At 35.4% G+C, this 26718-nt stretch overlaps 1 long non-coding RNA gene across 1 annotated transcript in view; it reads right to left on the bottom strand.

Annotated features, from left to right (window-relative positions):
* LOC129231596 (uncharacterized) overlaps positions 1–26718 on the bottom strand; it is a 195543-nt gene that overhangs the window by 14483 nt on the left and 154342 nt on the right. The window lies entirely within an intron of this gene.

Raw genomic sequence — 26718 nt, forward strand, 5'->3', positions numbered from 1 at the left:
TTTCTAGACAATGGTATATGAACTTTCTGATTTGTTAATTTAGGAAGATCCCGTCATGGAAATCATCATGGATGTCTTATAGCCCCAAAAATAACCGAGAAAAATAGTTGATGATCGCCACAAGAATATCATAACCAGCTCTTTTTATATAAAAATTAAGTTCATTTATGTATTGTTCACGCTTGCTATACTACTACGCTTTACTACTACTATTAAGTCTTAATTTACATGGTTTTAATATACGTGGCATTTCCGTCGAACCGAACCCCTGCGTAAAACGAGGGGTCTACTGTATGATAAAATTAGCAGTGAAAACATTTAATCTTATGCATATTAAGTTACTCAGAAACATAGATTTATTGCAAAACAGATATTTTTGTCTTTTAAACATACTACATTTTTTCTTTACCGAAGGACAAAAAGAGGTCCCTGAAACTCCCTGCCTGTACATACTCGATCAATGACTATAATCAGTAGAGAAGATAATTCCTTGTACATGCGGGGGGGGGGGGGGAGAGGAGGGTCGTGAAATATGCATATTTCCAAAATTATAGCACTATCTTGATAAAATCATAAAATCAACTACAAGCTGCATTGCATGATAGTGATTGTTTTTTTCCATTGTCGTACACGAAACATTTAAAACGAGGTGAACTGATAATCCAAGAAGTGTACTTTTTTTTATAAGTACAATCAGATGAAAATAAATGCTTGATTACATCATGTTAATAACGAAAATAAAAACAATCAGGAGTAAAATTATTTTATTTCTGATAAATTTCTGATGAAACACGTTTATTTGTTGTCGATAAAACAGGTTCGCGATTGGAAACGTTCAGCTAGTGAGAGCTTTTGATTTGTTTACTTATTTTAGCGTAGACAAGTCTAGTGATAAAAATTTCCACGCATCAAGAAATTCCTTTCATCAACCTGTTTTCGCAATTGTTTCTGCGGTGAAAGCAAAATTCGGAATTCTAAAGAAGCTTCAACGGTATATTTTTTAGAACGATAAAATTTTTACACTCGTTTTCATTCGATAAAATTGCGTTGAACGATAATTTTTTTCTCCTTTTGTAAGCAGCAGATGTGCCCACCTGGGGGAGGGGGGGGCAGTGGCGTACCTAGGGGTTGGCAGGAGAGGCTCTCTCCAGGGGCGCAGCTGTCAGGGGGTGGCATTTCGACTGATTTATTCAAAAAAAAAGTCTTTCGAAGTTTTTTAAAAATTTGATCATTTAAGTAGAATAATTCTTAAAAAAAAAAAAAAAAAAAAACTCGCGAGAAAAATAACTATAGAGATTTATGAAAGGATCCTTAATTCTCATTTAAGAAAGGGGGGATTTTACCCTTAGCGTGAAATTTTATTCCGATTTACTGAGTCAGTTGAAATTTTCAAGACACATTTTGTATACCAGGAAGCGGTGGTGGAAGGCGTTGTATACTGGGTGATTCCTTTTTTTTTGGGGGGGGGGGGGGGGAGGTGACATTTTGTCGTGTTTAGTTCGAAGTGTATAGTTTTGCTTACATTAAGTATTAATTCTCATTATAATAAATAATGTAAACATAAAAAGTCTTATTCGAACAAAATATAAGGATGCCTTAATTAGCGGAAAAATGTTATACCTTTATTTCGTCTGGAATGTAAATGGTCATGTTTTATAAGCCAATTTCAGATTAGCAATGCTTTTTTTATTTGCTTTGTTTTCCTAATTATAATAGAATTTTTTAAATGCTTTGACTTCTATTAAAAAATGTTTTTAAGTGTATCTATCTTTCTTTTAGTAAATGTGTAAATTATATTTACTGTATATACTCCTAGTGTTTTGAAATAAATTATAAAGTTGTTTTGAAAAAATAGCACATACATTATTATAAACAAAACTGAAAATGTTTATTCTCTTTTGGTTCAAGAACGTACTTATATTTATTAATGAATTGCAAATATTGACTTTATTGAATTTATGTGAAATAGTAGGGGAGAACTAAAATTTTTGGGAAGGAGAAATTTCTCAATTTGCCGAATGAAATCCCAATTTTACAGAGTGATAAAATTTGAGCATGCACACATATACATAGATAACATCTACTGCGAAGAAACCGTTAGGCATCCTTAAAAACAATTTCAAAAAAAGTAGAACAATCAAGTTTTAATACTGTTTCCTAATTTGTCGATTCAATTAGTCAAAATGATGTTCCAAAAAAAAAAAAAGGCTTTTTAGGTAGGTCACAGTGACCTCCGGTGCCTTCCCATCGAGACAATTTTATTTGGTGGGGGGGGGGGGACGCAATTTCGTAAGTTTGCCAGAGGCGCTAGAACCCATAGGTACGCTACTAGTAGAACAGATTGCTCCATTGAAATTTTTTGGGAGGTGCTTTAAGGGGCATTTCCCCTCTTTGGGGGGGGGGGCTTACTCTTGGGAGTCTTTGTGGTATTTAGGGTGTGGGGTGAGCTTTTGATTTGGGGGAGGGGGATGGCACCCCTGGTAAGCAGAGTTCGAAATGAGAGGTCGCTAACACCCAATCCAGGGGCACCCTTAGCTTTTTTTTTTGGGGGGGGGGGGGGAGGGCAAAAATTCTCAATTTGCTGAATGAAACTGCAAATTTTGACGAATCATAAAATACCGGTATGCATAAATAAGAACCGCTAATAAAAGGGGACATTTGGGCATTCAAAAATTGCAATGTTGCAATTACGTCCAAAAACGTTGCCGAATCGTCAGACAAATTTTCCAATTAAGGACATTTTTTGGAGGTCACAATGACTTCCTGTGACTGCCTCTCAAGGCGCCCCTGACCCAGTCTTCATTTGCCGGTCATTTTCGAAACCAAACTTGTTTCTACTCAAACAATTAGACGATCATATTTTTATGCCCAGTGTTTATTTTTTACTAGCGTTATATATTGGGCAGAAAATGTGCTTAAGTTACTCAAATCATTTTAAAATTACGCTTTAGTAAAACATATTGGCCACTATAAAAAAAAGCTAGGAGCCAGTGACGACTAACTTACATCTTATTTTCGAACTCAGTGTAACTGAAAGACTTCTCGGTACACACAACGCATTACTTTATGGGCCCAAAGGGCCTAGGTTCTAATGCTTAAACTGGAAGGGATTAAAAAATCACTGCCAGTAAAATTATTAACATAATATAATTGCTATTATTTTTAACAAAAGCTCAAGAGCGTTGCTATGAGTGTATATCCAACTACAATGCGTTCAAGGGAAAGATAAACCAGACGTAAACAAAGAAATTTGCCATTTGTTGACTTGAATCACATGTTTGGCTTGGACAAGAACAAATTGGTGTTAAGCAGGCGGCGAATGCGAATACGTCGGTCACGGTTTACATTTTTATACTCCAGCAAAGATTACCAAATGGGGCCCATAGTGACAAGCTTCCTTGCAACCAGTTTGTTTACTTTCCGTCTATTTTTCTCGTGAACGCAGCATACGCCATTGCAAGCTCCCTGTAAAGAAGTTAGGGTTCATCCTTTGGAATTTTTTGAAACTGAAGGTCTGAAAACCAAATCACCTGCATTGATTTTAACAACTCGTGCCATGAGCTCTTTCCACATGTCTCAATAGGTAGTCAAAAAAGGATTTTTATCACCTTTGTTTGCTTCTTGGTCTCTTCATAATCGGGCCCCTATCGCTTTGGTATCCATGTTGTTGTTACTTATGCCACTCGGGAACCCAAACCCGAATAGCGATGCTACTCAATTTTAAGGCAGAGGGGTTACGGCTTTCGTTTTAATCGAGCGCCTATTTCTAGGTGGAAGTCCGATTTGGCTTAGACAACACGCTAGATGGCAGCACAATCTACGGACAGTTCGATAACTTAGAACCATACCAGAAGCCGAATAAACTTCTGGTCTAGCATCCCCAGAGGTATCGTTTCATTTGGAGAAAATTGTGACCACGAGCATATTTAACGTCGCCCTGTCACCATTAATGACGACGGTGGATCTTCGACCAGCGAGGATCGAACCCGAGACCCTCCGGTCACAAGTCCGATGCCTTACCGATCAGGCCACCACGGCCCCTTTGGTATCCATACCATACCTCATGTGGGGACCGTGCTGGAAGTACGATTTTAGACAGTCTTCGATGGTGTTAGGAGAGGGGTGTTCCGGGGGTCTCCCTCAGCAATTTTCAGTACTAAAAGAGAAATTTGGGGACATATTTTATGACGTTGGCGGAGGTTTCGGAGACTTCTCTCAGAAAATTTTCGAAATTGAAGTCTTAAAATCGCGATTTTTAGCCGATATTGATGACGTGATAGAAGGAATGGGGTTCAGAACTTTCTATCGGAAATTGAAGTCTTAAATTTCCCCTTCTTTGTGAATATGCTCACAAACCACCAATATCGACAATACACGTGCATCAAGCAAAAAAGGGAAGGAAACAACACTTATTATTTTTGTTAGTTCCTCTCAAAAATGTTCTTATTCGTCAAATTTTGTCCGCCAATTCGAAAGCATTGGAGACAGCATTGCAAAATTGCAGTTTATATATATATATTATAACGGTGCTATGTTTACATTTTATCACTCGATAAAATTCGGAGTTTCATACCGGCAAATTGAAACCTCTCCCCCTCCAGGAGCGGACTGACCCGCCGTCCCGGGCCCGATGCACCCTCCCGCCTGTGCGCCCTCGTTTTTTCTTTCTTTTTTTACACCCTCGAACCTTTTATTTTATTTTATTTGTGCCCTCGAACGTGTGTGCCTTCGTTTTTTTCCCTTCTTTTTTTGCTCCTTTGAACCTGTGCGCCTGTGTTTCTTTTTCGCCCTCAAACCAGTGGGCTTTTTTTTTGGGGGGGGGGGGGGGGTTAGAGGGCGCCAATCTTGTCGCCTTTTGGGTGTTAAGATTGGCGCCCTCTTGAAGGTCTCAGTCCAGCCCTGCCTCCCTCTGCAAAATTTTAGATCGGGGCACCACTGGGTGACGACGAAATAATTGTTGAATCTACAAATGATACGATTAGGAAAAACAACGCAGAGATCCTATTCGTTTTCCTTTATTGAGAGAGCTACTTTGTTTCTAATGCGGAATAATAAATGCCTTGTTTTTAATTAAGTTGTTTAGCTGGAAAAAAAATCATGTGTTGAGTTATATTGATATAATATCATTTAATATTAACATCCATGCACCGAAATATTTATTAAGTTAACTAGCTAACTAAACCACTAACACTGACAGTATATTATACTTATGAGCGTATCCTTAAGGCTGCTCTTCAGTGGGGAAGAAAAACGATCTCGCTTGAAAATGGGCTTTTTCTTTAAACGAAAGCAATGTTCATCAGTGAAGTGATTGACACTTCAACAACCAATAGAACGAGCGGTGGCCGATGAAAGTGTGGATCATGTGACCTGTCACATTTTGCAGGGGGACAGACCGGACGCTCCCCTGCTGTGCAGAGTAGTCGAAGGAGGTAATAGCTGACGGCGAAATGAAACCGCAGCTTTTTACAGACCCTTCCAAGGAAATTCTAGTTCTTTCCCTCTTGAGTCTTGACTACATAGGTAAAAGAAAAATTACTCAGTGTAAAAGGCGCGGCATTTTGCAATCCCGCTTGTGATATTAATTTATTTGCATTCGCACTAAAATTAATTTTTGAAACGAAGATTTTTTCCCCCATTAATACGGTTCCTGATCTCATCTAGGAAAAATTAACGAATGAATGAATATTTGCAATAAATAAATTTATAAATTCGTTTTATTTTTAGAAAAATGTTCGTTATTGAAAATTGATAATATCAAAAAAGGAAGGAAAAAAAAAAGATAGCCTACATGACCACACTGAATTTTAAACGAAATGAACTCCAAATTCTAACAAAAAAATATTCTTTAAAAATGGATGATCCTACTTAATAAATCTGAAAAATCGAGTGCCGAATAAAAGTGGGGACTAACTAGTTATCGGTTGGCGAAATTCCTTCACTTCCTCTGCCTGTTTGCCACTCTCCCCAACCCCATCCGAGTTAGCAGAAAAACATTCTTAAAAATGAAACTAGATCCTCTTTGCATAGTTAATACTTGATTGTACAATAAACATTAATGCCACTAATTACTTACATTAACCTTTATTTGAACTGAAAATATTTATATTTTAGTGCTAAATTAAATACTACTTTGTTGGTTAGTTACCTGTTTTACAAATGTAGTGGCGACTAGAAAAAAAATGTGGCTACTATAAATGCCTTTTCTCACCACTGGTGACCAGAAAATTCCCCTAATCTTTATCTTTGAATCCTTTTCTTTTTGAAAAAATATTTATTTATTTATCTAAGTACTATATGCAGATGAGAAGGCTACGATAGCATTTCTCAAGGGGTTGTTATGGTGAAAGTTCTTTCAAATTGAGCATAACAACGGCAAAGTCGCGGACGGCTACGGATAAGGATTTCCTGAATTTGAAAAATTAAAGATTTTTCTCTGATCTTTGTATGCAAGGGTGCTCACCCTGCTCCAAGCTCAAAGGCAAAAATCACTCCTTCCCCCACTCTCAATGTTTGTAAACTATCTTGCGTTGAAATTTTGCAATAAAACTAAACCTAGCACTTTTAGAGTCTCAGATTCCCAGTTAGTAAATTCGGCAAAATACATGAGGTATTACATGCATTATATGACCAAAAGTATTGGGACACTTTCAAAAATTCACAATTTTACGGATTTCTCAAAAAATAAAAGACCAATTGCTCTCTGCTCTGTAATTTTTTTCTCATGAAAAGTATACTCCAGACGTCAAATCCAATAACAATTAAGTCTGATATTCATTTAGGGGACCAGCAACAAATAATCTGTTCTTATCATGAATCACTCTATAACGATGGCAGGAAAGTGTTGCCAGTTTGCTAACAATTCCTTACCATTCGTCGCCTATCCTAGAATTATAGAAATTCGGCTCATTAGATTGCTGATAACTTTTTAAAATTTAAAGAAATTGTGGTGGAATTTTTTTCATGGATTGTAGGATGTATCTGAGCTTTGAATTATGAACGTTATAAATTGCTATCTTTCGTGTCTGCGCAGTGAAAAATTAATAGCTTTAACTGTTCATATTTCAACAAATTTTCAATATTTTAACTTCAAATTTTATTATTATGTTTCTCTAAAATGCTGTCAAATATTTTAAAAGTTTAGTAACGTTTGACGAAATACTCTGCGTAATATAAGGCGAAAACCTTCAAAAAAATTTTGCATTTTTGAAAGAAATGCTTATATTTCCATGGGTATAAGAGATACTTTCACAAAAATATAAAAATAAGTTTTTGATAGATTTTTAACTCATTTCTGAAAATTATAGCTTATTCCCAGCAATTTGCAATGAAAAGTTATCAAAAAACTTTTTTACTCAATTTGTTGTCGGTCCCCTAAATGAATAGCAGATTTAATTTTTATTGGAAAATGACAACTAGAGTATACATTTTATGCGAAACAAATTATAGAGCAATTGGTCTATTATTTCTCGAGAAATCCCTAAACATGTGAATTTTTGAAAGTGTCCCAATGCTTTTGGTCATATAGTGTATATAGTGCTTCTACTTCAACACATTGAGTTTTTATTAAAATTTTCTAATGAGTCTTGTTGGTGTCTGATCCTCGTTAGTTGTCATAATAAATATTAAGGGTTGTCCTTTTTCTCAGAAGGCACGAAAATATTACCTACATGTATATCTGCCTGAAAAAAAAAAAAAAAAATCTTGAAATACTTAGATGAAAAAAATCTCAACGCCTCGCTCTGCCAGATTTTAAAGTTTTTATCGCTCTGCCACGTTTTCATGCATCTTGCATTTAATGAATCAATAATAAAAAATAAAAAAAAAGGGCAAGAAACAGATTTGCAGGAAATACATAAAGTTGAAACAAAAATGAAAATGAACAGCTTACATTTAGGAAAGCAATTATAGGTACCAGTAAGAGTTCACAATTAAAAAAAAAAAACAAACAAGACAAACTTTTTCTTTTAAGTTCTGTGTTACGCACTTCTGTGCCGAAAAATTATCGTATCCTGTCTTCAGTCACAGAATAAAATGAATGTTCTAATCCAATGATTATCAAGTAATTTTCATTCGTATAGAACAAAAATCTTTTTTGAGATCCCACATTTTCTATTCTATTGACTCCTAGTAATATGTAAATACAGCGAGAGAAAGGATTTAGCTTCTTGTTTAGGAGAGGGAACCATTTCTATATTTAATTAACATGATCTTTATCGTAAGCATACTATTTACTCAGAAATACTCCCTATTTTCCCAAGCACTATGTTTGGGGGCTATGCCTTTTAATTTTCTCGAAAATAAAATTTTTCAAAATGCACTTTTAGACGATCTCTGGTAGTATTTGGAAGTAAGTAAGAGGTCCTGTGATCTTCCACCAGCAAATTTTTGAACTTGAAACGCCAAAAACACAATTTCAGGTTCTTCAATTCTGTTAGGAAACGGGGAGTTCGGAAGCTTTCCCCGAAATTTTTCGAAATAGTCTAAAAACGCAGTCTTAGTGTGATGTTGGGGGGGAGGCAAAATTTTTAAAGTGTTATAAACATGATTGTAGGCCATCTTTATTAACGTTGGGGACATGCAGGTTTTTGAAATCCAAAAATGCAATTTTAAACGACTTCTTTTTTTTTTTTTTTATGGTCAAAGAAGGACTTTTCACAAACTCCCTTCCCGAAATTTTTTGAAATTAAAGCCATAAAAACGAAATTTAAGACGATCTTTAATGATGTTTTTTTAAGGGGGGGGGGGGTGCTTATGTGACCTGAAAACTTTTATGCCTGTAATTAATTTTTTCTACATTGTATTAAAATGTTGATCTAGCTTCTGAGAATGAAAATAGAAAACAGTGAAAACTTGTAACCCCCCATTCTATATTGTTCACATTTTAGTTAGCTTTGTCGGCAACATAAGGCTGAAAACGTCATTAAAACTAATACATACAATGCTTAGTAATTCTACCACGGTGTGTTTTTTACATTAACTGAATCATATTAAATTGCTAATATATTTTTCATGATTTTCTATGTATTTAATGAGTATGTTGGTGAACGGAATGTTTTCCGCTATTGAATTTTCCACCTCCCAAACCTTCTAAAGAAATTTGACGAGTCTGGCTCTTAAAGACACAAATAATTTTCAAAAATGTTTGTTGAGCTGTGGAAAGCACTTTATGTGTGTACCATTTGTAGTAACATAAAACACATGTAAAACGATGCAAAATACCCAGTATCTGGAATACGATTTAATCTATATATAAAAATATTTTTCTACTGGAAGGGAAAAATGTCAACTTTTCGCATTCGACAGCATTGTAACAATGTTCATTATATTGTAAATAAACAATTTGACTCAGAAATATTCCTTTCAAATCTATTTCTTTTCAAACCACAAATTTGAAAAAAAGCAGATGTTGCGAATTTAACAGCTAATAGCACGCATCTACATGGATTCACTTTCAAAAGCACTTGATTCTTCACGAAAGCCTTAGGAAAAGAGGAAAGAAGAAAGGACGTCCAGCGGAGGTCATTGAGGGGAACTAATGAGAGGGTAATAAATCTTACACCCCATTAGCTTTTACCCCTCAAAAAGGGGAGGTAACTATTCTAGGGCGGGGCAAATGCAAAAAGTGAACGTATTTTGAAATTTTTTTCAATAGTTAGAACATGATATTTGTTTAAAAAATGGTCGCATTATTTCAAACAAGATCTCAAAAGAGAGCTGGAAATATTTTGCGTGTCAGGGCGTTCTTAAAATTTCGATAGCACGAGTTGCAGATGTTTTACAGAGCGAAATGTCCAACAGTACCTCGTTTTCGAAGAAATTCATTTTTTCTCGAATTTTAAAAAATCGGAGAATGGACACATCAAAAAAGTAAAAACTAAAAGAAACAGACATGGTCTTGAAAAATACTCAGAAAAAAAAACGGATCCGAAAACTTTACAGGAATTTGTAAAACAAGCTCCAACTTTCCCCCCCCCCCCCCCCCCCCCCCCCCCCCCCCCCCCCCCCCCCCCCGTAGGTTAACATTAGATCCGAATCTTTCAGACTCTCAGTGAAGAGCACCCTTAAAGAAACTAGGAATATTTAGAGCTAATAGCTGCTGCGCATCTAACAGATAGATTTTTTTTTTTTTTTTTTGTCGTAACATAGTTTGCTGGAGTAGATGAAACTTTTATGTAAATCATTACGCCATTTACATAAGCGAACACCATAAAATTTTATCGTCGTTGAGAAATTACTTGGAGTATACTTAAACTCACATCACATTATTACCTCCATCTAGAGTTTTAAGTAATGAAAACGAGAAGTAATTTTAAGATGGATTGATGAATTAAGGCTTCATATCCTAATGAGAAAAGTTTTCACTTCACTTGGTTTCTTTCACGAAATGCAGATTTTTTAAACTTTTCGATTTTAATATGATTGAAAAGAGCATCTTCAAAATATTTCTTAAATCACGTCAATATTTTTATTTGAAAAGGAAGTAATCTTTATGAAAAATAATATTACTGCAGAGTTTAAAGCTACTAACAGAAGCATAGTTGACTAATATAAAGTAATTTTCAGTCGAAACGATATTCGCAGTAGCAGTAAAAATATTTACGATTGTATAGAAACAAAAATGGTACAAATTCGTTTTGAAGTTTTTGATACATGTTTTAGTTGTTTTATGGTACGAAATGCATATTCATAACCTTCCAAAGGTAATATTAAAAATGAGAATAATGGTAACTCTAATAATAATAACAATAATAGTTCTAATAATAATAACAATACTACTACTACTACTACTACTACTACTAATAATAATAATAATAAGTAATAACAATAATAGAAATATCAATAATAATAATAGCTTTCAAGTACAGTGAACGCCAGTCAATTGAATCAATGGTTAATTGATTCAACCGCTTTAGTGAATCAAATCGTCCAAAACAGAACTAAGTCCAGCTATATTGAATGCGCCGCTTTATTGAATCAGCCGCTTTGTGGGAACAGAACTGTTTCGAACAAACGTGATTCATATAAGCGGCGGCCACTGTATTACTTAAGTCAGGAATGACGATTTGATTCATAAGAATTCGGAACAGTACAATTTTAAATAATAATATCTAGTCTCCTGTTATGTGATTTGTTTTGTCTCGGTTAGTCCTCGGTGTTACCCCCCAACTTGCTTAAACTTATAACATATTTCCACAAAGCGGGGAATGATGGGGGGAAACGGTAGTCATATTTGAATTCTGGAGGTCATTTTACGTAAGAATCAGCAGGAATAGGGCAGAAGCATTTAAAAATCCTTATTTTTAGTACTAAGCGACAGACCGAAATAATGAATTTGAGAAACTATTTAAAAACTTTTATGTAAGAAACTTTTAGTCAACTTCATACTTCATATCAGTGAACATGAATTTTTTTTTAAATGTTCTAATTTAAAAAAAGGAAGTAGAAAAAAAAAACACATGTTTTTGTAAAAAATTAAAAGATAGAAACTTGATCCGAGAGAGAGAACTAATTTTTTTTTTATTTGAAATCATTTTTACATCGCAATCTGACTGAAAATCACAGTGGTTCAATCGGCAGAAGCTCAATCGAGTCCAGGCCAAGACGTTTCAGGTATAACAAAATTGTATCTTTTAATGGAGAAAGTAGATTAGAAACATGAGAACACTAAACAATAGTCGAAATGCGTTGGTTGTACTCACGTAATTCAACGGATGCTTTGCTGAAGAAAAAAACAACTCTACTCAGTGATCGCCAAGACATCTGAACGCAGTACACGTAACCATGGATAACAAGAAAGAAAAAAAGCGAGAAAAGCACATGTGCGACTTTTCCTCACAACAAAAGTAAAAAAAAAGCAGGGTGAGTCGTAGAGATGCACGAGAGACGTGAAACTTTTGTATTCCAGGGAAATATTTTAACAACTAACCAATCACTTTTCAATAGCATCTATTGTGTTTATCATTCATTTATAAATACTATCACTTAAAATTATATACGTTGACCGTGGTGGCCTGATCGGTAAGGCATCGGACTTGTAATCGGAGGGTCCCTGGTTCGATTCTAGCCGGTCGAAGATCCACCGTCTTCATTAAGGGTGACTGGGGGACGTTAAATATGCTCGTGGTCATAAAGTTCTTCAAGTGAAACGATACCTCTGGGGGTGCTAAACCAGAAGTTATTCGGCGTCTGGTTCTAAATTATATAGGTGTCCATAGATGGTGTTGCCATCTGTCGTGTTGTCTGAGTCAAATCGGACTTCCACCTAGAAATAGGCATTCGATCAAACGGAAGCCGTACCTCTCTGCCTTAACATCGAGTAGCATTGCTACTCGGACTCGGGTTCCAGAGTAGTATAAGTAACAACAACAAATTATATACGTATGTGTCACTGTGCATCATCATCATCATCTTCTTTCTTAAGAACAGAAAATATCGTTTTTCTGTACATACTAATATTGCCGCACAGCGCAATCTGACTGAAAACCACAATGGCTCAATCTGCAGCAAAGCGCTGAGCTTCGAACCCATCTGAACTAGCGTGCCTCAAATTTCTATATAAGGCACGCTAATCTGAACGACAAGAGCTACCATCTTAGGCAAGGGTACATTATGAGTTGCCAATTATTTTACTTTTTCATACTTGTCTTTTTCCTTTATTTTCCTTGGTTGGTGCAAAAACTAATGCCACGAGACATTTCTTGAAGAAAACTAAAAGAGGAAAATTATATTTTTATGAAAAACAGCCAACAAACTGAAGATCCGTCACTGGTGGGGGGGGGGGGGGGGGGAGCATCTAAAATCCCCCTCTTCCTGCGCCAATGTTAGACTATATAATCCGACATGTTTTTAAAAACTGGAAACAGGCTTGAAAAGGAACTAGTAGTTTAAAAGCTTTTATGCTGCAAAAGAAATATGCACTTTCAAAATTTTTATTTTGCTGAAGTGCAAAAGGTGGTAAATGAAAACTGAGAAGAGGAATATCGAAAAAAATTTAAACTTCCATCTTGATTATGGCACATAAAGCAAGTTCAAACATCTGACCTTTTCACTGCTATTTATGTTCCCAAGTCTCTCAAGTTAATTAATTGCTTGAGTTATCAGTTTGAAACAACTGTCTTGTTACGAAGTACATAATTTAAAACGAAAGAAAAAAAACTTTTTTTTTTGTTTCTGGAAATGAAACAAAAAAGAAAGGAAACCTCACACGTTGTTACTTAGTAGCTAAACTACTCAGATTATTATTTTACATAACCAAGGTTGAATGACTGTAAAAATGTTACATGTTTCACTTGCGATTCCCGCCATAGTTTCCAAGGTTAAAATTTAACGTAAAAAGTCCATCGTCGCCGCAACCACATCCAAAGTAGTAGATGTTTTCGTTTTTATGTGAATTAAAAATGATATTTTTATAACACCGGGTAGTATTGTTAAAACAAAATGGTCACACAAAATAACACTAATTATAAATTAATGGCGGTATTGGGTAAAAAAATAGAAGTAAAGAAAAAGCCAACAAAACAAAATGAACTATTTTTCCTAAGAATATACAGTCAAAAACTTCACATCAAGATTAAAAACCTTTTTTTCTTCTTTTTGCATTAAAAAAAAAAAAAAAAAAAGGGAAGGCCAAAAATTTGGCGTCATTTTTAAATTGTATCAGAAATTAGTAACAGCAAAAGGTTCCCAGTAATTCTTTAAAGTGTTTTTCGTTCAATGTTAACAGGCTACAGTTCAAAATATAAAATCAAGAGTAAACTGAACTTTTAGCTGGGGCTTTTGTCAATTAATAGCACTCCCAACGTGTTGGTGATTCAATTCCGACATATACAGTAGGTTGGACCATTTAATTTTTCCCTCAAAATGTTTGGAGGCACAAGATTCAAAAGGTGCTAAATGCTCACAAACTTACAGCGTGAAATTTCATTACATTCTGATATATACATCTAAATATACAATAGAATTAGAAACTGACACTTCCTCTCTGGAATAGCAAACATCTATCTCTAGATGGGACAGACTTAACCAGGCACTGTCGTAATGCTGTGATTAGGATCTGCGTGGCCTTCACAACGCTGCCAGGTTAGGTTTGCCCCAATTATAGTCTTTGTCCTTGGTAGCAGTCCGAAATGATGGTACTTACAAGAAGGCCGGTATATATTAAGACGACTGGATTTTTTTGGGAAAAGTTTAGTTAAGCCATAACAGTGGCTTTATGCCTACTCCATGTGGATTAATTGCCTTTTAGACCAGAGGTTTCCAGCTTCTAAGTGTTTGAGGGCCTTTGCTGCAACCAAAGGTTTGGTGGCGGGCTGCAATATAATTATAGCAGTGAACAAAATTTTTTGGAGGAGGGGGGGAGGGGCTGCTGAAGCCTCGTAATGAATATTGCAAACTGAAGTAAAAAGAAAGGAACTTTTTTTGAAAAGTATTGTCCGTTTTCCACGAGAAGGCACTTGACTCCGCCTTCGTCACGTGGTATCCGATGATTCTACTTCGCTGCTTTTGGCAGAAGGCATATAGGGATCATAGCATTTTGTCCTAAAAGCAAAAGTTTTTAAAATGTAATAGCGAAAGTAGCAACAGACAAGTGAAGCAAGTAATGTAAAGGACACTTAGACTTTTTGAACATTAAAATGCACGCCAAAGTTAGGGTTGTCTAGTTGTCTTAGTTGCAAGCACGAGAATATGTTTACCGATCACCTCCGCGTAAAATTGAACTTTGCGTTCGAGAAGGAGGGGCAAAGTGCCTTGTCGTGGAAAACGGACAATATATGAATTTTTCAACGGAAAAACTGAGGTTGTCGGTTCGTAATCACCAAAAACAATGCCCGGCTCTAGGTGTGCCACGGAAAAATCAACAATTTCGCGTTTGAACAGAAGATGCATTTTGGAAAAGTGTGTCTTATAGTCCAGAATAAAATACGGTGCTCATTTGAACATTATTTGTAACAGATATGGGTTTTCTGAAAAACGATTATTCTTTCATATGAACAGGAAATTTGAAGTAGCAAATAATTTTCCCACAAGGCTTCGCGAACAGCACGCGGTTTCTTTAAAAAAAAAAAAAATTAAATTTTTGCTATGAAGCATTGCAACCAGGTGATTATTCCGCGTTTTTAAAATTCATAATTTTGCATAAATGTTCGTCAGTCTTTTTCGATTTTCTCATTAATGCTAAATATCATGCAAAAATAATACTGATAATCGCAATATTTTAAAAGTTTTACTATGTTACGGAAACTATCCTTAAAAAATATGCAGTAGGAATTATAATTTAATAATTTGGTTTCTGTAACGTGATTGAGGCGAGTTTTCAAATATCTGGGTGCGCCTTTGCTCTTGGGGGGGGGGGGGCACCCCTACATACAGCAATATAATTTGAGTATTTTGCTCACATATCCACTTCTTTCTGCAATTAAATAATGTCTCTAAAATGTGAATAAATAATATTATAACAATACAGCTGCATAATGTGAGCAATTTGCTCAAAATCTATTTCATTCAGTTTTCAGTCATAATAAAGATATTATAACTCGAAGGCCTTCCCCTGGATGGCGCCACTGAAGACGCAATTACACGCGCTTTTCGGAAATTCGTTTTTTAAAATCAATTAAGAGTGGCGTATCGAACGAATCATAAAAAAAAAAAAAATTGGTGGGAGTGAGGCGACACGTTGGAAGATGGAGGGGGGGGGGGACATTTTACCTTCCCACAGTAATATGGTCCTCAAAAGTTAAAATAATCCTTCGTTTCTCGTCTTCAACTTCTGAAAACAGAATCTTAAGCATAGTTTTTTTTCTTCTTTTTTTTAATGTACTAGAATTGAGATTTAATGCTGGTTAATTCCATATTATTTCACTGCCTTTGAACTTGAGTATGAAAATTTCTTGCTACAGAATACTAAATAAACTTCTTATATTGTAACAACTTTAAGGCTGAAAAGCGAACTCGAAATTTACACTAAAATTAAAGGGAGTGTTCATGTAAAATTAGAAATTAATATATTAATTATCTTTACAATAGACAATCTGAAATTTCAGACGCCTGAACGAACCCAGTTATTCAGTTGGGGCACCTGCCCATTATTGCAAGGAGCCTGCCATACGGAGGCACAATCATCTTCCGCAACTTCCCTTTCCATGATGAACGTACTACTGTTGGATATTGTTAATTGATCCTCAAAACTAAAAAATTCACCATCGCCGAATTTTAAAACACCGTGATCGATTTTTAATGAATTTTTAAAAATCCACGCGCAAAAGTGCGCTCTTCTGAAACGTCACGAGCTTACGTCACAGGGCACTAATAGGCAGCCTTCCGCCGAAGATCCCTTGTTTTCGCTAGGGACATTTTGAGCGCGCAGATATTTTTATTTTTTAGAAATTCAATAATCCTTTTGAACACACTATGGAGGCCGGATTCGTTAAAGCACAATCTAAATAATCTTCCTCAAGAAACATCAATGATGATGTTCGAATATTTCCGAGAGGATGAGAGGTTTAATGTTCCAGAAACGCGAGGAGTTAAATGCGAGGAGATAAGCCTTTTACGTTTCGTCTTCGAAGTCGAAGCGAGGCCTTCGAGATAGGAAGGCCATCCAAATAGCAAATGACGTCATCGTTTGTCGATCCACAATGATATTGGGAAGTGAGCACTTCGATTAATATTTTGGTTAAATAAAACTATTTGGTTTATTTATTATTGACTTCTGTTATTTTAGTAGCATTACAAGTTCTACTTTTTCATTTGAAAACATAAAAAGGAACCGATAATCATACATTAAAAAATACACTGAGCTTAATTCATAGTATTTGACATAAAAACATTTATAAGTATTACAAAGTATTCAAATAACTAAACACGATTTTATTTTACAATCATGTTAAAACAAAGTGATAAATAAACACAGTTTTATTTTTCATTGGAAATTGTTTTTTTAACTAATCGCATTTTAACTACTCGTATATTGTATTGAAACATTAAGTCTTAAGAAGTATTCAAATAAATAAATGAACTTTCATTTTACAATTACATCAAAACAAAAAATAATATTACTATTGTATTTGAATAAGAATTAAATGAAATTTTAAAAAATAAATAAACATTTTTACTTAAGTAAATGGGAAACATGACTGCAATATGTTTCAAAGACATAACATCAAATTAAAGTACATAATACCATATTATTAATGTTAACTTAGCTGAGCAAATTTATGCTTTTCAAAAGACGTGAATGCTTGGGTGCCATCCCCCAAAGTAGACGGTGCCCTACCCCCTTCAATTATGAAAACTTCAAAAAAAAAAAAAAAAAAAACCCAAAACATCTCCATCTCCCTTAAAATTTCAACGGCACAGTTATTTATAACTATAGCCGTTGAAAAGCTATCATTACTATGAGACTATGATTCCGACCCCCCCCCCCCCCTTTCGGTGGGCACTCTCGAAAAATTACACAGGAATTCAGCTTGAAAAACGTTAATTAAAGAATGTATAATACAACATCATGAATACTGTATGTTGTACATCTAAAAAATGTATTCAATATCTAAACAGCCTTTTTTTTTTTTTTTTTTGGAATTCGGCTACTTTTCCATTTTTAGCTTTTTCTGCTGCTAATGATTCTGTGTGTGTGGGGGGGGGGGGGCTTTAATAGTTCATCATTTTAGGCTTTTGAAAAATTATTTTAAAAAGCATTAATTGATGACAAAGTAACCTTTTTCAAAAAACTTTTCATAGAATGACCATTTTAGCAACTTTCTTTAATACTTAAAACCTCATATATGTTAAATTTAGATCAACATTTTGCTGAGTATGCTCTTTTAGGAAATCAATGTGACAGTTTTGTGACAGGGGGAAGGGAGGGGATAACAAGAAGTGTGACATCACGCGTTGTTTATAACAATATGCTCATGTTGAACAGCGTTACATGTAACAAGGAGGAGGGGGGGGGGGATTTGTTCAAAAGTTTGCATAATACTTTATAGACAGCCCCTTAATTCAATTTATGTTACAGTTTCAGAGTTCCTGAAAGCTTATTAACAGAAAACCCAAGGAGTTCAAAAAATATGTAGTTCAAGATATTTTACCATTTTTAAGCATAAACAAACAAGCACAGAGCATTTGGCAAAAACACGTTGTGTATCCACTGCTCAAAACTAATCTTTCGCAAGCCCAGAAATTATGAATACCGTTAACTTAACCACAATGGGTGCATAAATATCATAAAACTTAAAGACAACAGTGAAAAAAAACCGTATATATTTTTTTAATTTACGCACAGAACCAGCTTGTTTGAATAACATTGCAGGGGCGTAGTTGGGGGGAAATGTTTGAGTATCGGACCCACGACCTCTGGCGTTCAAATCTAATCTTCTATCTCAGAACTACGGAAGCCCATCAAGGAATGTTTTTTGATCAAAATAACACATGCTAGCGTATGAAACAATTTAATCGAAACGGAAAATATAAGATTAGTTCAGTTAAAAGCCTGTTTCAATAAACTTGTTTACATATTAACTGAATATCAACACCAGGTTACGTTGCTTCTGATAGCAACAAGTATATTTGCCGAAAATTTTGACATATGTATATTGTCAGCTTGGAAAATCCATTTCGAACAAATGCGTGTACAAAGTTGAAAAAATAAAGAAATAAAAAGTTGCAAGTTAACCGTTTCAAATATTAAAGCAGTATACTAAAATTACAAATTACAGAAAAAGATATCAGAAAGGAAACTGACAATTGTTCGTGTAATGGAGGAAAACGTAAGTAATCTTAACTGCATAAAATGTAAATTTGTTTATCTGAGAAAAGTACTTAACTCCGAACTTTAAAATTTATTCCATGAGACGCCCAGCTTTTTTCTTCACATGCAGGTTGTTCGGAAGCGGAAATCAGGGGCGTAGCTAGACCCGACTTTCGGGGGGGGGGTTTCTTCTTTTACATATATATATATATATATATATATATATATATATATACATTTTTTTAGTATTAAAGAAATGAGAGGGAGGTGTATCTTACATACTTTGGAAAGGGGTGACCCTATTCCGATACTTGTGTCAAACAAAACAAAAGCAAGGAATTTTTTATTTTTTTAATGTTGTGGAAAATTCAACTTTTTTTTCTTTTTCCTTTAATTTAAAGTGAAATTTTCTAGCATTCTCTTGTCAAAACCAGTCTTTTCAAATCAAGGGGAAGTCAAATATCTGATGAGCGTGTTCCGTTCATTTCAGTGTGACTGCTTAATTTAGAGGCTAACACACATCTACAAAAGCTGGCATCCCTGAAAGCTAATAGATACTTCCATTTCTGCCTGTAAATTGGATGTTCGACTTTCAATCTCATCGGTGGTCAGACTATAAAGACTATTTTTACTAACTTGGTTTGCACTAAAAGTATGAAATAAAATAAAAAAAGACTTCTTGAATTATAACCCACAAAAAAATAAAATTGCTTTTCATATCGTTACATTTATATGTTGCTTTTTATGTATTTACATTTATGCTAAATCTAAAGCAGTTAATAAAATTTGAGTAAAAAAAGTTAGGGAAGAAATATAGGCGGTAGAAAGTTATTCGCTCAAATGCATACCATCTGTTCTCCTCTCAAGTCTTTATTTTTAATTTTATTAGCCGCTTTAGAATTTACATAAATATCTATTTGAGAGTGCAACAGCAATTTTCGGGTATTATAAACAGCATGTAATGCTATGCAGTTTTTCTTTTGAATTAAAACAGAATTACCTTCAGAAGGGTTCGATGGGACTGATGTTGCTTTGCAGACTGTACTTCGTTTTCTTCAGACGACGTTAACTTTCTCTTTATAGAGCAATCCTTTTCGTCATTTTAATTTTTTTTTTTTTTTTGGTTGAAAAAAGCTTGTTATCGGTCTTGCTCGCTTCATTATGCAACAACTTTCACTTAGAATGTACTATTTTAAACAGACTGTACGTTTCCAAAAGAATATGCAGTAAATACTGGATGAAAAATCAATGTGATTGCAAAGGATACTCTGGTTAGCAAAGGTCGTTTTGACTATGACCTATGACACACACGAGATCAGACCAACAAAAACCTCTATCGTCTCGAATTCCGGTTAAGCTATCATTTTCGGATTCAAAGCAAAATGATCTTTAAAGCAGCAAACAAAAACATTTTCTTCAACTCAGAAACAGAGGAATTGTCTTCAAGAGCTGAGGAGGCAGTGGAAAAAAGGGAGAAATGCGTTCCACGAATAGGCTTTCCAGGAAGATTAACCAAAGGACAGTCGTTTCGCGCACTTTCTTGGAAGAAGAGTAAAGGGGTGAAATTCACAGGTTTGAAATGTTAAGATGAACATTTCAATTTCATGTTTAAAGATCATTCAAGTTAAAAACCATTTCGCTCTGTTATCCGGATTAGTACTGTTCTTTGGTAGCTCTCTTTCTTAAAATTGTGATTCCTTAGAAAACCGAAATGATAGGAGTGAAAAGAAAGTATAAGTTTTTTTCAAGTGATGAAAAAAGGAAAATTGTAGAATACTGACCAAGTTAGATTTGCTGCAATTGCTAACCTCAAGAGCATAAATAATGAATCCAAAAAAAAAAAAAAAAATCAGGGACCAAAAAGCAATAAAAGACTTCTTCTTGAAAAAGATATGCTTAAAGTTTCTTTTACTGTCAAAATGATTCCTTAAACTCTCAATAAAGCACTAAATAATGTAATAATAGAATAAATACCTAACAAAACTAATAAAGAGGAATTTTAATCAAGAGCCCACGTTGTCTTTAGTATCGATTTCAAATTTTCACCATCATATTTCAAATTTCTATAAAAAGTCTCTTAAAGCCCCCGTATTTCAAAACGTCTTTATCTCGATTTTTTTTCTTTAATGTGAAATTCGAAATATACAGATTCGACTGTATGCAATATTCCCACTGCGCGGCTCAAAAAATTAAACATATTTAACAATTTGCAGAATCAATGACAAACAAAGGCTGCATATACGTGGATTTAACAAATCAATCTCATTTCTAAAGCGAAGTGTCAACTTTCACTCAATTATCAAAAAATTGTCGCAGCAGAGGAAGGCGTCTTTATGCTTGAGGGTCACACATGGAGCAGATTTTCAATGGCATTGGGGGGGGGGGGGGGGGGAGCGAAATGAATATTTGACCTTTGTTACTCAGGAAAAAGTCGTTTTGATTTTTTTTCTTTTTTTTCTTTCTCTTCCCTCTTTTTCTCTTTTTTTTGAGACTAACGTTACGGGGGGGGGGTTTGTCCCCAAACCCCCCCCTTAGCTACGCCCCTGGCGGAAATCGCTGACTCAAATTCACTCAGCAGACACTTATATTATATATATATTTTTTAATTGCCTCTACATTCCGGTACGTGGAAAGGATGAGATAAATCCAACAGTATTGTATTCAAAAATGTGCAGCCGAAGTTAATATTTCCTATTTCATCTATTTCAACCAGACCAAGAAGCACTATTGTTTAACTGGTAGACTGCACTGCTTTCAAAGTTTCGCGCCAAGTTCAAAGATCGACTACTGGTGGCGTAACGAAGCGGGGGGAGGGGAGTTGTCTGGCCTGTTATCACGTGGGTCTCGGTCGAAGGCACGTCCTTCAGTTTCTCCCCTATCGGAAGAGCGTATGACGTCACTTCCTATGCCATTTGACGTCACAAGCGCTTGAACTTTAAAAATTAATTTAAAAAAAACTACTTATCGTATCGCAAAATTTTTTTCACCTATGATGTTCATACATGTTACTCTATCATATAAAATAAAATTGAAAAATCGAAAACTTCCCTATTACTGAAAAGCTCTGTATTGTCCGTTTTTCAGCAGTTGAGACTTGGCCGCGCCCCCAACACGTGGTATCCGAAGATTCTATATGCGTCTTTTGGGGATGAGGCTTCAGACCAACACTGAGAAAGGTTGCCAGTTGGCCATCGTTATCGCGCTGGAAGAAGAGAAGTGTTCTATAATTTTCTAAGAAATCACTTTCCATCTTCTCTCTCGAAAAAAAGGTGTGCTACAAAGACTTCGACTCAAAACTATTTTAAGATTTGCAGTGTATTTCTATACGTTTAGGGTTAATTTATCACTGATTTTGCAAAGGAAATCCTAAACTTTCTGTTTTTCACACTAACTAAACATTTTCTGCAAACAAAGTGAACAGTTACAGGTGAAAGTGGAACGAAAATTTTTCATTCTATTATGCTGAAACTTTCACAGAACTCAAACGTGGGTTTTTCACGAATTTTCTAATTATTAATCTCTGATTGCATTTTGTTAACTTTGTTGGTCAACCATTTCTCACCTTATTTTCGATCCATTTTTCTTCTTTAAAGCGTTTTTTTTAAAGTATTACACAGTAGTTTGGGATAAATGAACTACCTTTGCAATATTTCGAACTGTTTTACTTCGAATATGATAAAGAATTAATACATTTTCGAATTGCGTTTGTTGTTACTTTGCGAATTCGAGCCATTTTGAAAATAATACGTAGAATTTGTGAAGTAAACAAGCAAAAATTAATACCAAACGATTTTTTAACTATCACTGCATTGAAAAAATAATAAAAAAAGAAAACGACAGACGACAACTTTAATTTCAAATTTTTCTGAAAATATTTCTCTGTCACCTCATTTTTGGCCCATTTCAAACAGTCAATATTTTGTAAAAAATGTTGGGTTGATGAAATCATGTAGAGACAGTATGAAGAAGTACTGAACTACTGTTTCAATTTCTAGGCACTTCATTTTTAACCACACACATTTAAAGCGTACGAACAATTTTGGAAGCCACAGTAGGTAAGTTGCACTCTGTGTGACACATTTCAATATTTTAGTGCTATTTTTTTTTTTTTTTTTCAATATGGCATTTATTCTTCAGAAATGAAAAAAGGAACAAAAAAAAAATTAAAACTTTTCACATGGCAATATGGTTATCTACAGAATAATTGAATAAGTGCCTGAAACAACGTTTTATGTTACTGTTTTGACCTATTTATTTTTGTAAATACGAAAAAATATATTGTAACGGATTCGGTGCGACTTCCACTTTCTTGAAATGAAAACACAGTTCTTGATAAAAACACAGGAGCTTTATTTACACTATGTACAGGAGAAATCGTTAACAACTGCTAAATTATTCATCAGCAATTAAGCAATTATCACACAACACCGTAAACTCAACGTTTACACACGTATTTACTTCCAAATACGAAAACAACACAGCGAAATGCCTCGCTATAAACAGAGCTAATACACTCTCAGAACAAATTCTCAATCGAAACTCTCCTTTTTATCACGCAGGACGCTTTTATAAACATCGAAGAATTTTCTACAACATTCTTACCTCTTCTCGAAATGCGTAGACCGTTATCAAATTTTATCAATGAAAAGAAGAGAAAATAGGGGGTCGTATACTTTAGCCGAATGAAAAGGGGTTGTATATTCATTACGGGAAACTATTTACAGGTTACGTTACTACAATAATTACTATTTACAGGATTTGTAACAATATGTTTTTTTTTTCCAAGTTTTTTCGATTACTCTAAAAGTAATTCAGTTCTTCCAGTACTTTTACGGAAGAGCGTTACGTGTGGGGAGCATAAAATAAGCAAAAGTTTGTTGGCCGTATTCTAATACAGCTCCGAACAAGGACAGATACAAGGGAGGGGCGATGGGGGCGATCCCCACTTCCTTGAGTCGAGATGCAGAACTCTTCCACGGCATATTTTTGATACTGAAGTTGAAAATTGTTTTAGCCTATCTTCAATGGTTTTACGAAGCTTTTGCAGTCTGGAAAATGAAATTGTTGCACATATCTTAACACTTTAGTGATAGGGATCCGAACTTTACACAGGAAGTATTTCAAAGTTCCAAAAGCTCAATTTTAGACGATTTTAGTGACATTAAATAGGGTTATAGGGTTAAAGGGCTCTTTTCAGGAAAGTTTCGAAAATTGAAGTCCCCTCCCCCCCCCCCCCCAAAAAAAAGAGAAACTATTATGGGACACCTTTGATGCCGCTAAGGTAAGGGATGGGGTTTGGTACACTCCTTCGCAATTTCGTAGAAAAGGAAGTCCCCCCTCCCCCCACCAAAATAACTGAAATGAGACGATCTTTTATGGTGTTTGGAAGGGGGGCGGAGGTTTGCGAATTTATAAAATGGTAAAGGTGTGAAATCAATTGCTCCCCTCCTTGAATAGTCTCTGTATCCGTCGTTGACTCTGAATGTAAAAGGCGTAATTTTTAGCAAGAAACGTTGCTATAGTCAACCTATTCAGTTGTTCAACATATCGCACATTGCCCCCCCCCCCCCCCCCGCACCATTTAGGTGAGCTAACTTTGCGATTTTTGTGTTGAGAAAGAGCATTAAATTTAGATTTTAAATCAATAGCCGGTACGGTTTTCCCAAATTTTGAATTGTGTCGCTTTCCCTGCTGGGGTGCAATATGATTCTTTGCTAAAAACATGCATGATCATAAAAATATTGTGACTAGCGCTATCCAGGGGGGAAGGGGGGAGCCAGTCTTTTCCCTTAAAACAATTGTTAGTGCGATTTTAGTGACTTAGAGCAAACCTAAGGAGCCGTTCACAAGTGATTTCACGCTTGAAAGGGGTAGGGAAGGAGGGTTCCGGGTTTCAGAACTTCTGAGAGTTAGTCTCAAGGGGGAAGGAGGGGATTACAAGAAATGTGACTTCACATATTTTTGTTCAAATAAAAGCGTTCGTTATAGCAATATGTTCATCGAACATTGCGTGAGATGTGACGAGGGGAGAGGGTAAGGTGAAGTGTAACATCCTTTATGGACAATCCGTGTGGACGTTAAGCTACTGTGTAAGTGTTATAACTAACTTCGTTTCTGCTGCCCCCGTAGAAACGAAATTGGTTAGCCCCCCCCCCTCCCCCCCGCGCTGGCAAATACTCGCCCTGCGGGTAGTCGTCATCTCTTAAGACGGCCTAACCGATGAACCTATAATTTTAAAACAGTATTCAAACCAAAGTCACTTTTTATAAAGCACCGAAAATTATTCCACATTTCGAAACATTAACGTTCATGCAATACATAGAGAAATAATCTTGATTTTAATAGTCAATTGCATAAATATATTTCAGATTGATTTTTTATTGTTTTCTCATTTACTTTTATTTCTCACATGTAAATCCTTTCTTGAACAATTGGCCAGTCCCCGCCTTTTGTTCAACCAGGTTCTTTTTTTTGGGGGGGCGGGGGAACAAATTTTGTTCGAATAATGTTTTCAGCATTTTTAAAAAATAACTGCTACTGTAGATCTACTGACTGTATATCCACTCTGTATGATCTGAAATTTTGTACAATCCATACAGATGCATCAAAGACCCAGCTCCTAAGAGCTGCTGAGTCACCTCCTCCCCCCCCCCTCAAGAAAAGAGAGAGAGATAGAGAGAGAGATACTAAGTCTTCAAAAAGAACTCAACCCTTAAGCATTTCAATGCCACAGTCTGTGTGGCGATGAAATTTTCCTGCCCCCCCCCTTTTTTTTTCATCAGCGCATTTGCAATTTCGAATATAGGACGTTAGTGTTTAAAAGGATATCGTTCAAAATTCAGAAAGCCTATCCTTAATAGAAATGTTTCATTCGGAAAACAAAATACCTTACTTTTTTTTTTTTTTTTGTAAATACAACATTTATAGTTTTGAAGTTTTCAGTTTAAAAGGTAAAGATTCCCCGTAGACGACAATTACGCGAAGCTAGAAACGAAAGGAAAGAACACAAAGACATTTTCACAAATTTAAATGCCCGCCAAATTTAGGGTTGTCCTAATTGCAAGCGGTAGCGATCACCCCCGCGCTAAAATTAGCTCTGCTTTCGGGAAGGCGTTCCGAAGTGTCTTCTCCTCGTGAATGCACAATAAATATGAATGAAAAGAACTAAACAGGGCCGAATTTAGCTCCATGTCACCCCTAGGCAGATTTGTAATTGGAGTATTTCCATGATAAAATTATTGCTATATTTTAGTAAGTACATCATACTTTACATATTTTTCTAAAAAATTTGGAGTATAATGTATATAGTAGAGTAAAATTAGGCCAAAAAAATGGCCAAACACAAACATCCAAAAAAAAAAAGTTGAAACCTGTTGCAAATTACTTCTTACCCTTCCAGCAAAAAGGGGTAAAAAGTTCCAGCACTTTGCGCGTCGGGTTTTGGGGGAAAAGGGGGGGGCGAAATAATCCTCTTTTTTAATAAAAATAATTTCTATTACTTTAAAAAAATGCTCAAAACTCGCAGAAACAACACTCTATAATAGTAAAATAATAAACTCTCACAGAAAAAAATTCTAATTAACTGGAGTGCACAGACCGGGGGGGGGGGGGGGGAGAGTCCATGGCGCAAATTGCGTCATTGGAACTTTTAAGGCAGTTTTTTCAAGGGGTATTTCTTTCTCTTTTGAGGGCTTTTATTCTGGATGGGTACTCGATCACACTTAAGGGGTGCGCCATCGCTTGGGGGGGGGGGGGGACCCTGAATTTGCATTCTAAAACCAACGTTTGCAGTGAAGTTCACAAACAAATTTCACTGATTTTAAATTTTTCGGAAGTACAAAATGCCACACAATGATACAATTATCCTTCTGGCTAATGTCAGAAGGATAATTCTAAAATAAAATCGACATAGAAAAAGCATTAAGTTATCCTCTTGCTCCTATTCCGTCTTCACTCTGTCATACTAATGG

The sequence above is a fragment of the Uloborus diversus genome, chromosome 10, assembly GCF_026930045.1.
Source record: "Uloborus diversus isolate 005 chromosome 10, Udiv.v.3.1, whole genome shotgun sequence".
Taxonomy (NCBI): Eukaryota; Metazoa; Arthropoda; class Arachnida; order Araneae; family Uloboridae; genus Uloborus; species Uloborus diversus.